Below are 12,740 nucleotides of genomic sequence, written 5' to 3'. Positions count from 1 at the left end.
GGCCTCGTACACTAAGTTTATAGTGGCAGACATTGTGGATGAAGTCATCATCGGCGTGGATTTCTTACTTGGCCAAGGCATGAAGATTGACCTCCAGACAATGATCCTGACAGATCGTCACAGGAAAGTGCCACTTAGGGCCGGTTTCTCTATGTCTGATTAACATAACCCTCAACCCGTGGTTGGTTAACCACCTGGTAGTTTGAATTGACAGTTTCATTTTCACCAAGTTCTAATTAGCTGACTTCGGACTATTTTGATTATTGTGAATATTTTACGAAAAAGGTCACAAAAATTGCTTTGTGAATACATAAAAACTGCATGACAGCTGACATTTGTTTACATTTATTTCATAATTTTCATCCCGCGCATTTCCAAGTTTTACGCTGCTTATTTAATAATTTTCATTTGTGTATAGAATAATGGAAAACAAACAAAGAAGGCTTCCAAATTTCACTAGCACTGAGGAAAATATGTTAATTACGTTGGCGGAGCGGCACGCAAATCTTATTGAAAATAAAAAAACGGATGCAGTGACCTGGGAGAAAAAGCGGAAGGCCTGGGAAACTATCGACGTCGAATTTGAGGCTCAAGTTAGAATCAGGAGAGGTGCAACAAATTTACGCGAAAAATATGAGAACTTAAAGAGGAGGGCCAGAAAATGCTTGGCGGAAGAAAAAATGGAACTTTATAAAACAGGAGGTGGAGTATATAAGCAGCGGCGGGACATCAACACAGAAAGGTTGGCTGCTTTAATGGGTCAATCTGCTACAGGATTGGACAATGATTTTGACAGCGATGGTAAGATATTTCATTGACATTATTGCTACATCAATATTAAGGGAATTAATCAGTACATGTGTATTGTTTATATCCTTATGATTGGGTGTTAATTGCAAGCAATATATTTGTTTTTTGAGCTTAAGGATAGATGAAAATCAAGAATAATTTTTAACTGGTGTATTTGTATTTTTGTCATCGAGATTTCGACCTCTATTTGAGATGATCCTCAGGACTAATGCAAGCCATAAACGCTGCGACCCTTGGTTCCACTTAAGGATGTTGTGCTCGAGTTTGCAACGTGTGTGCGCCCGTTGAATGAAGTTGTGTCTTGGTTGTATGAAAGATCAAAACTTTTTGATTTTCTGGCAAGCTGTTCAACTCAACTTTTGTGATCATTTTCGTGGTAACTACTTAGCAAAAAACATTGGGCCGTATGCATAAAAACGAAGCAATTGCTTTTCTTAAATTTTCATACCTTTCACTTAAATTTTTTTGAACAAATTGAGTAAAAGGTTTGAAATTTTAAGAAAAAGCATTTGCTTGGGTTTTATGCATACCGCCCATTGTGTGTGTTGTATTTGTTCACTAAACAACCCCAAATGGATAACTTAGCCGAGTTTGTGCTTGTGATGAAGTTTATAAATGGATGCCGAAGCTATGAAATTGTAAAAATGAGATTGCACAGTTAGATTTGTTTGTAGGCAAAACGTCCAACTTGATTACGAATCGAGTTGAACCAACGCTCGCAAGGTTTATGGCTTACATTAGAGACATACTGTCGCGTACTGGCCGCAACAAAATAAACATTTGTTTCCCCTTTCTTCTATTTACCTATTTCCTTTCACTCCAGCCGATAGGAGTGAAGTCTGCCGACACTCAAGTGTACATATGTATGTACATACCTAAATAAATAGCAGAATGAGCTCAAGTTGAGCGAAATAGTTGTTTGTCGGTGGAGCGCCACCGCAAAGGGGAAAAGTCTCCATTAGGGCACTCCGCCCAAAAACGGTGCCGACCGAGGGTAAGAATGTAGGAATGAGAGGTGACGCGAAAGACCGTAGTAGGGGTGTCGCCTTTGCTCTCACCTATTGCGGCACTTTTGTTGTCCGCTGTATGATGGCAATGGCAAGTCCATGGTGTTGTTTGTGTGCGCCGTGGTGGCGACCGCTAAAGCGCCCAATTCGCTTCTAGAATGATCGGGCCGGCGCCAATTGATCGGGCACCAACAACACCGGCGCTGACATTCCAACGGTTTGCGTACCGGTGCGTGGGTTGCGGCCTGGCTCGCGACTGCGTGCCGGGGCAGTTCTAGGCGAGCTTTGAGAAAGGCAAGACCCTTATTGCGAGCGCGAGTGCTTTTATACATAGTGGCCCAGTAAAATTAGATGGATCTGTTTGGTGCGAGGTGTTTAAAATTGAATAAAGGTTCGGTAAGTGCCAGGCGAGGCACTTAGATTGCAGTAGCAGCAGCGATTAGTTTCGAGGAGCAGCGCCAGTCGAGGCGTGGTGAAGTCGGCACCGGATTTGGGAGCCATATCCCCGAGGAGCACCCCTGCGGTCGGAACGCCCACCGACCGCCGATAAGTATCGTTTTCTTTTGTTGTGTTGTGTATTTAGGCGTTATTGTTGTCGGCAGGCTTCCTCTTATTGTGTTTCCCTTTCCGATCCTGTTTAGCATCCTGCACCCTGAGCCCAGTCATACAGGCGGGTTAAAGATATCCCCGGCAGCACGGGCGGTAGTGCGAGAGGGTTCGTAACCTTTTGGTTGGACCTCACCTCGGGTGCGCCCCAAAAACAAGGTTTTGTCTTTTTAAATCTTCGTGTTTAAAAATTTTCTGTTTAGCTAAAATTTTCGACCCACCCTATTACTACGTACATATATATATATATTAGTTGGTGCCGTTTGGTATTTTTGTCGTTGTTGTCCCTGGCTAGATTTTGTTTGTTGGGTATTTGGATTGCGTGTATATTGTCCCTTGCAAGCAACCCCGCCGTCTCCACTGAGCCAGCCGGTTGCTTGGAATATTTCTTGTCATCTCCCTTTTGTGCGTGCATTTGTTTATTTCGTTTGGCCCCCTTGTGTTGTTGTTGCGCACGGTAAGTGCATTTATTTGGGACATTAGGTAGGTCGGCTTTTGTAAACAAAAGGTAAGGTGACAAATTGGCGCCCAACGTGGGGCCCTTTTCACTGAAGGAGTGGAAAAATTTTTTTGGCGAGATAGACTGTGGTGATAAGCATAGCAAGGAGGTGGGATTTTCGTCAAAGGTCGGTGAGATTACACGAAATTCAGGTGAGAGAATTGTGGAAGATATATTGCAGTGAAAAGTGCAGTGCCAGAAGGGTATACCCATACCCACACACACACAAAGAAAAAGAGAGGTAAATCTAACCGAAAAAGACGATTAAAATTGCAGTGACCGAAAAAAATTGTAAATCAAACCGACAAAAAATTGTTATTATGAAAGTTCGTGAAAATAGTTCGGGTACCATTAAAAATAGTTAGCTTACCATCGAAAATAGTTCGTGTACCACGAAAATAGTTCGTGTACCACAAAAAATTGTTTTTTAACCATGAAAAATAGTTCGTGTACCACGAAAAATTGTTTTTTTACCATTAAAAATAGTTACTTTACCATGAAAATAGTTTTATTACCATGAAAAATAGTTAGTTTACTATGGAAAATAGTTTTTGTGCTATAAAAATGGTAAAACTACTATTTTTTTACCTCCAAAAGTTGTCCACTTACCATTTTAATAGTTACTTTGCTAAAATAAAAAGAAGTGATTAAAAAAACATTGATTTTAAATAAATTTATTATTATTTATTACTTTTAATTTAATAAGTACATATTTTTATGTGTTTTACTATTGTAAATTAAGACAAAGATATAAATATATATAAAATTTATACATGTATAGTTTCAAAAAAACTTTGGACGAATATACGTAATTCCATTAGGGGAAAGAGTTGTATTAAGAGGTGAATAATATAATTCAGAAAAGTCCAATAGATAAAATTGGTCTGTACTTTTTATAATTGGAAATGACTGAAAATGGTCTGAAAACATTGCAATTGTGTGTTCAACACATACGAAAATTACTTTGTTGTTTTCAAGTACACTAATGTCTTTGATTTCAAATAATTTCAAAGATTTTGACATCAGGAAATATCCAATTTTATAAGTAGTACCTTTTATTTCCACTTTTGTTATAAAATTGTAGCTTTCATTTATTAATATTTCGCATTCAAAAGAACTTATATTTACTTTTTTACTGTAATATCTGTTTTTAAATTTTTCTTTAGATTGGTTTTCGAAAAATAAGTTTCTATCTAATCCTTTATTCAAAAGTAACCGATTTGAAAACTTTATCATACATTTAACAGCGATTGACAAAGGTGCATTCCTTCTAGAGGTAATACAATTGGTATACGATTTAATCTCTCTATGCTTGGACTCGAACCTAAAACACCATACATGCTTAAGAGGTCCTACATTTTTTATGATTGTAGCGTAATGAAGTAGAAAGTGAAATTTCGGTTTTAACGTCGGGCCAAATAGTTGTACGTAAATCGTGTGATGGTTCTTAATTTTTAACTTTAATTTATTAAGGGACTCATCGTCGAACTCTGTTTTTAAAATCTCGTCTATAATTTCAATTAATGTACAAAAAAGTTTCCAATGTTTATTGTGTAGTGGTATTAAATCCCCAATTATTATTGGAAGAAAATGGCAAAATGTCCACATTTCTCGTGCTGACATATTAAGTTTTTGACATTTCAAATGTGATATTTGAATTTCTGGAGATCTATTACTTAACTCAATTTCACCGTATTGAAATTGATTTTTTCGATCATTTAAAATTTCAATTGTAAACAATTTTTCGGATTCAATAAAATGGAGTAATATTTTCGACACGTCATATCGGCAAACACCTTCAAAAATATCATGCATAATATCCCCGGTAAGATTATTTACCACATGAAATGAATTAATGTCATTGAAAATGGAATTCTCAGATATACCAGTTAACTTTATTCGCTTCTCTGGTATATCTTCTGTAGCAAGGTTTTCTGTATAGTTTAACTCATTCCGAAGTTTGCTCTCTATTTCCTCGACCATGTACGAAGTTTCTTCTTTATTGCATAAACAATATCGACAAAAGTAATTAGATGAAAAGCTTTTAGTGTAGCCGAGAATACTATTTAAACCTAAGTTATCACCCACAACTAGTGCTAGTACAAAATAAATTTTTTTGGTTGTATTATCAAAGCTAATGTCAATTCCCTCTTCTTCAAGACTTTTGATTTTTTCTACCAGTAATTTCAATGATGCGTCATTTCCAAACTGTTTATGTTTACTTCTGAAGAAAAGTGCAGGGAATATATTTTCTAGTCGCGATTGGTAGTGCTGCGGCAAAGTAGGGAAACTGTAATAAAAAGCAGCTATTGATTGTGTCCCTCTGTGGGAACCCAAAGGATTATTAATTTCAAAATCGTCAAAATAAATAACGTAAGGAATTGCTGTTTTATCGCTGAATAAACTCATTTTAGATTTCCATAATTTTCCATTAACAATGTTTTTTAATTCATTATCATTTGCAAGGAATTTCTGTGTATTTTCCAAAGTATCTTTTAATACATTAGGAAGTTCGAAGAAATGTTTAATTTGAAATCGTAATGGCATTAGTACACCCTTACTATGTTGCTCTGTTAACGAAATTGCATGGTGATGAACTACGGGCGCAATTCTATTATCAATGTCGAATTCTTGTGGGTCTTCAAAGCACTTTCTCATTTTGAGTTCCTTTAAAAATTTGTAAAATGTTTTACATTTTGAAAAGGGATCTCTTAAAAACGAAACTAAGTTTCTGAGTTGGACTCTTTCTTGTTCTGCAAAATCGAATATAATATTTTCTAAAAAGTGTGCTATTGGCAAAAGCAAATCATTTGTTATATCATCAATTAGTCGTTCTGCATCAGATCGAGCGAAATTTGATTGACTGTGCAATTTACTCAAAAATAGTAGCGCAATATTTTCGAACTCAGCATGAGAAAATTCGTATATTTCTTGACGTTCTTGATTACATTGCCGTTGGTTTAATTGTGGTGGAAAATTATTATTTTCGGATTCACTAAGACTGAACATTTGGAATTATATTAGAAATGCATGAATTCGCTTTCTTAAAGTGGCTTTTAAAAGTTCGCAAGCACTGATAATAATGACAGCAATGTAGACAGTAAAAAGTACTAGATGATGTTAAATTGTGAAAATTTTTTAGATGATTTACGAGTATATCAACATCTTCAAAATTGTTGTTGCATACAAAACACAAAACCATTTTAAACAAAAAAATAATAACTATTACATATATAATATTTAATAATAATTATTGAATATTGAAGGTGTTAAGATTTATGTGACTACGTATCTATACTTAATAAATTAAATTAAGTCCCTCAGCAAACAAAGGACATTTGGAGAAGTTTTATCTTCAGTCAATTCAATGGAATAAAAATATCTTTGGACAAACGTCCAAAACTCAATGCTATCCTGTGGATATTTTAAATGTAATACATGGAAAGTCTTAAAACATATGTCTAAAGCGCTTAAAAATGAAGGAAGCTCATACTTAATGTCGTCATAGTAAACATAAAATTTGCAATTACTTAAATCACTGCCAATTGCGATAATTAGTGGTTGCAATGTCTCACCGCGTGCATAGAGTGATTTTTTCAGATTATCCAATTTATTTTCTACATCGTTCACAGTACTAACTTGTAGTAAAAACGAGAGCTGAGAATCTTTGATAGTACTTCTAAAAATCGTTTTGTCACTTGCCTTCCGCTTTATATTAGGTCGTAGTACAACGTGCAGTAACAATGCTATAAGTTGATCTGAACCTTTAATAAAAGTATATTTATTATAAAAATCATTTAATCTTATTATTACCAATGTTAACAAACCTTTATCAATCTCATTAACTTTTTTCAAGTGCTGAAGATTTTGAATATCCTTTACCCTCTTATTCAAAATTGGTATAATTTTTGTTCTAAAACCTTGCCATTTCTCTGTTAGCTGTGAGCAATTCTGATGTAGAGCATTGAAGTCAATATCAATCTGCAATAAAGGAAAGCATTATTAAATTTTGAGTTTTAAATTCTGTAGCGACCATTTTTACAGCCAACCGACTAAAGAATAATATTGTGAAGGTTGGAGCTAGCTCAAACATTTTTCTAAGTTTTCCGATTTTTTTTGAAAGAGAAATGCAAAATGTATATATTTATTTTTTTGTATTTTATGGAAGAAATTGATCAACACCCTCTAAGCAAAAAAAGGAAAATTCAGGGAAATTTTTGAGCTACTTCCAACTTGCATATCTATTATTATATGAAAGTTGATTGGGTTTCACAGCAGTGGTTCGGTTCAAAACCCGATTCAGAACCGTTTTGCAGCCGTGCCTTTAAATATTGGGTCATATGATTAAAAAAGGTTTTTGTTTTTTCTCAAATTTTCACAAATTTGACATCAATTTGTATAAAGAAACTTTCAAAATTTGAGAAAAGGTTTTGAAAAAGCAATTGCTTTTTTTATTAATATGACGCATTACTTTCATATATGATAGTATTTCAAGAGGAAGTTTTTGTATTTATTGGGTCATTTAATAAAAAAGAAAATGCTTTTTCGAAATATTTTCTCAAATTTTGAAAGTTTTTTCATACAAATTGATGTCAAATTTGAGAAAAATCATTTTTTTTTATTAATATGACCCATTTGATTGTAAATTCAAACTAGTCAACCAATTCTGACAAGTTTAAACGTAAAACTAAGAAATCCATTTACCAGATTGTATCCACATGAATGGGAAAAAAGTTTCCAGGCCCGTAAAGTTTTCGCTGATGTGCTACCACTTGAGTTCAAAATTTCTTGTCGTCTGATTTCGAAGGTTTTTTTCCAATTTGCTTCAACTGTGCTCCACGGCGAATCAAAAAGTTTGAGCCAGTCATAGGCAGCTGCATAAAAAAATATGAAATAATTACAAAACAAAAGCTATTGTGGTGGCGTTACATTTTTCATCCTCGAAAGTAAATGTATATTCTTCTGTCGGTGATGCCTCAGGAGTTGAACTTTCTGGGTCCACTAATTTACCGGATTTCCTCAATCTCTTCAATGTGTTGTAATATTTATCGTACAAGCGGCCTGCTGGTCTCAAGGTAATAGGATCTTTGTGGTAGTAAATCGACTGAAAATAGGTGAAAATTTAGAAAATAGTTTTGTAATGAATAAATAATTTACCTTGTCATCTTTAAACCTGTTTGCAATATCTTGCGCAATAGATTGGAATGTATTTCGGCATATTTTGATTTTTCTTTTAATAAACCACGACACAGTGGCATCAATTAAGATCTTCCTCCCAGCGTCATCTAGTTTGTCCAGTCGCAGAACATACTCGCCAGTTGGATGGGCACTTAACACTTGCTGCAAATCCTTAAAAATTGTAGGTTTTTAAAACTTGTTTAATGTTTTATTGGGTTTGTGAGGTGCCTCATATATAAACTTACGAAGTCATGTGAAGATGAACTGGATGTTTGTGAGCATGAAGGAGATTCGATGCCATTGTTGATCCGCTGTCGCCACTGCTGCACAAAGTCAACAAAACCAGAATTGGCGGACGCTGTATCGCACGTCGACACGCTACCATACCCCTGAAGGAATTTTGCAACAAAAAAGATTCTTCATGAAATGATCACAGAGGGATTCACAATACTTACGTTTGTTTTCCTCCAAGTTATGAGTTGATGGCGGAATTCCGCTCTAGCACCAATGGTGTCGTTTTTAAACAAATCAGCAAGGTCAGACTCCGTCAGATATTGCAAATTTTTCAAGGTTATTGCTTGCGCTGGAATTTCACTAAATTAACTAAAAACTACAACAATGACAATGTATTTGCAACTTACCTTTAAATTCAGCGATTTTATGTGAAAATCCCCACTCCAAAATCAATTTACAAAATTCCGTGTCTTCTGGATCAGGATTATCCATATCATCCGCCTCCACAGTACGCAAAATATTTAGCGAAAACAATTCACTATTGTTAAGATTCATCAACACTTAATTTTAATATATTAATTAATTTAATTTCACTTCACTGCACCTACGCAAATAACAACGTCCATGAAAAGTTTGCAAATGAATATGAAAGAAGAAAAGAAGAAGCAAAGCATCAAAAGTGCCGTTATTCTTATCGCATAAACTCTCTTTTCGGTTAGATTAACAATCAAAATAGTAGAGCTACAATTTTATTCGGTTAGTTTTACTATTTCTGTGGTTAAAAATAGTAACTTTACCATTTTGCAGGTTGGCCATACCAATTTTTTGTGGTTAAATTTATGTGCTACAATTCTAACGATTAGTTTAACTATTTTTGTGGTTATTCTCATCATGAAGAGGGAAGAAAGAGAGAAGAGAATTACGTGAAGACTATCTTTTCAGTTAGATTAACAATCAAGATAGTAGAGTTACAATTTTATCCGGTTAGTTTTACTATTTTTGTGGTTAAGAATAGTAACTTTACCATTTTGCAGGTTGGCCATACCATTTTTTGTAGTTAAATTTATGTTCTACAATTCTAACGATTAGTTTAACTATATTTCCAAATTCGTATAACAATTTTTCGTCGATTATATTAACAACCTGAATTGTACTTGTTGTTTGTGTTTTCAATGTAAAATAGAAAAATGGTTTATTTACAATCTTTTTCGGTTAGATTAACCTATCTTTTTTCTTTCTGTGCATCTACGTACATATTTTGTGAAGTGTGTAGCTTGGTTGTTGCCTCTCTATTTTGTTTAGTAGCGTTCAAATATAGTGTACATTAGGCTGGGTCGCATTTTGTATTTGTGGTATTAAGTTTGGTTTGGTATTTTGAATATTAATCTTTTTTTTTTCCTTTTTAATTTTTTTTTGGCAGCAGAAACACAAAGAGGATTTCCTTTTTCTTTGGCGGTTCGGGGCGGCGTGGTAACGGACGGTCGGAGTATACCTAAGGAACTTATTTTCCTCTCAATACGTACATACATATACATATACGGTGGTATCGGAGGGCAAGCGTTGTCGGGCTATACGGAGCATTGTTTTTGGATTGTGTGTCGGCGGAAGATTTGGAGCACGAACAGATAAGTGTAGTGTTAAGTGATTAGGGCGCGGAAAAAGAAACGAAGCTAAAGTTAATATTGGAAAAAAAGCGCTTCAAATTAATATTCTGTGTGGTGGCGGCCGTTTGCTTCGATTTTAGCCTTTTGTTCACATTGGATAAAAAAAGTACGCTATTGGTTGCATTTTAATAAAAATTAAATTAAGAAATACCTAAAGTTAAAAGAAAGACCACCCTAGTGGTAAACATATTTACATACATACGTACATTGGCCGTACCACTTTGTTTTGCGTGGGATCTATTGTATACATATATACATATACCTACATAGTACATACGTATATTTATTTTTACATATTGGTTGTTGTTTTTACATTTGCTTGTGCCGTTTTATTTAGCAGTACGTATTATTTTTGTCTTGTTTTTTGTGTGGTTAGGCTCTACTGTTGTCGCGCGTGATAGGGTCATTTTGTTGTGCCAGTATAGGACGACTTACAACCCAGCAGTAAAGTGAGGTATAGGCATTAGAGTACCAAGTGGGCGCGAACTGGTCGGTAGTAAGCGATAACTGGTTTTTAAACATAAAACGATTTTAAAAGTTTTGTTTTCGCGAGTTTTGATTTTCGGTCGTGTTTTTAAACTATTAAGTCGTCGTAATTTTTTTGGTTTTCTTTATTTTTTGGAAAATTTTGATTTTATTTTAAATATTTTGGGGTTTTCGTTACATTTTGGTTCTTTCTTGATTCATACGACATGGAGATTAATCGGTTGTCGCAAGAGGAGTTGTCGTATGAGATGGAGGCTCGGGGTCTCCCGGTAGGGTCGGTCGACAATATGCGGAAATCTTTGCTGGCGTCAAGGTTGTTAGAGAGGAGAGGGTCGGTAGACCTCTTCCAGGACTACCCCTTCAGTTTCGAGGAGGATCGGGACGCGGTCGAGCAAAAGTTGAAGGTGGTCGAGTCGTTGATGAGCGAGTTGGCGAAGGGCGCGAAGCCGTCGACTGGGGCCAAAGCCATGGCTAAGCTAGAGTGGTGCTTAGCAAGGATAGGGCGCGCGAAACCCAGCAACGATGCGGAGTTGGCGCAGCAGTCGAGTTTGAAGAGCAGGTTGATGCTTTGCTTGGCTGACTTGCAGGAGGCAGTTGGCGAGGAGGACGAGCCGGAGCGGATGAGTGGCCGAGAACGAGATTCGGCGGTACGATCGGCAGCGGCACCAGGCGAGGTGGCCGAAGAGCGGGCGTGCGGGTCGGCTGAACCGGTCGGGAGCGTGAAGCCGGAGAATCTTTCAAAGTGGGACGTGCGTTTCGATGGGGAGAAGTCGGGTCTTTCGGTGCACGCTTTTCTGGAAAGGGTAGAGGACTTGAGTGAAGCCCGCGGTGTGGCCCCTGCTCAACTTTTCCGAGGCGCGGTTGATTTATTTTCGGGGAAGGCACTTCTATGGTTTAGGTCAGTTAGGCGCTCGCTAAGTAGTTGGGAGGAACTGGTTAGGGAGTTGAAGTTGGAGTTTCTGCCCTCCAACTACGATGACTTGCTGATGGACGGGATACTGCGGCGGACTCAGGGAGCGAATGAGTCCATCGGAGTCTACATAGCAGCGATGAAAATTATGTTCGGTCAGCTACAGGAGCCCCTGTCGGAGAGTAGGATGCTAGGGATAATTAGGGCAAATCTACTACCCTTTTACCAAACGCGGCTGGGACTAGTTTCGCCAGGATCGGTTGCGGAACTAGTCGCCTTGGGTAGAAAATTAGAGTCGGTTGAAGCTGTTGTCCCTCCACCAAGTCACAAGGCCAAGGGTCTGTTGGAGCCTGACTTGGCTTATGCCTCGGTGGGCTCGGAGGTCGCAGCGGTGGCAGATTCAACGGACCACGAAGGGTTTAGGGCGGGGCCTAATACCCGTTGTTTTAATTGCAAGCGGTTTGGTCATGTTTCAGCTGATTGTAGAAAGGGGATAAAATGCTTCGGCTGTGGTAGGCCTGGGGCCATGAAGCGGGACTGCCCGGTGTGTGCAGCGGAGCGGAATGGTGCCCAGGGTACCCAGCGTAGTCCGGGTGGAGGTGGTCGGCGGAACCACAACCCGTTTAGGTCGGAGTCGAAGTCGAATAGTTGGGCGAATTCGAAGTGGAATGTTAGGTCGGAAAATAAGTCGGGAAACGGGAGGTAGACCCCTGGGACAGCAGATCAGGTGGTCTTGTAGGGCGAGTTAGTAATCCTGCTAACTCCCAGCTGGCTAAAGTAGGGTTCGGTGGTTCAGATATTCGGTTGGCGTATTCGCTTGTCTCGGACGGCTTCGATAAGCGTCCTTATTTGGATGTGAGGATTTTTGGTTACACTTTTAGGGCGTTGCTGGATTCTGGTGCGTCGAGAACGGTAATTGGTCGGTTAGGTTGGGAAGTTTTCTCATCTTGGGGCGTTAGGGGGTCTTCATCGAATATTCCCTTGAAAGTTACCCTTGCGGATGGAGGCCATGTATCGGTGTTAGGTTCGGTTTCGCTGCCAATTGAGGTAGAGGGCAAGTCAGTCCTCGTTGAGTGCCTCATAGTTCCTGGCTTGCCTCAGAGCGTTATCCTTGGGGTCGATTTTTGGACCAAGGCGGGTATTATCCCGGATTTGATGAAAATGAGGTGGAGCTTTTCTCGGCCGGAACAGGACTGTTTGGCGGCGATAGTCGATCACTCCGAGTTAGGCAATAGAGAGGCTAGTGCTTTAGATGAATTAGTTGCCCGGGCGTTCGGGGCTATGCCAGAAGGGTTAGGTCGAACCCACCTTGTTGAGCATCGGATTAGGGTAAAAGCAGGAGTCGA

Source organism: Rhagoletis pomonella, unplaced genomic scaffold (genome assembly GCF_013731165.1).
Source record: "Rhagoletis pomonella isolate Grant_MI unplaced genomic scaffold, Rhpom_1.0 Rhpom_scaffold_00002, whole genome shotgun sequence".
Taxonomy (NCBI): Eukaryota; Metazoa; Arthropoda; class Insecta; order Diptera; family Tephritidae; genus Rhagoletis; species Rhagoletis pomonella.
The sequence above is the reverse complement of the archived record's forward strand: the minus strand, read 5'-3'. Positions refer to the sequence as shown.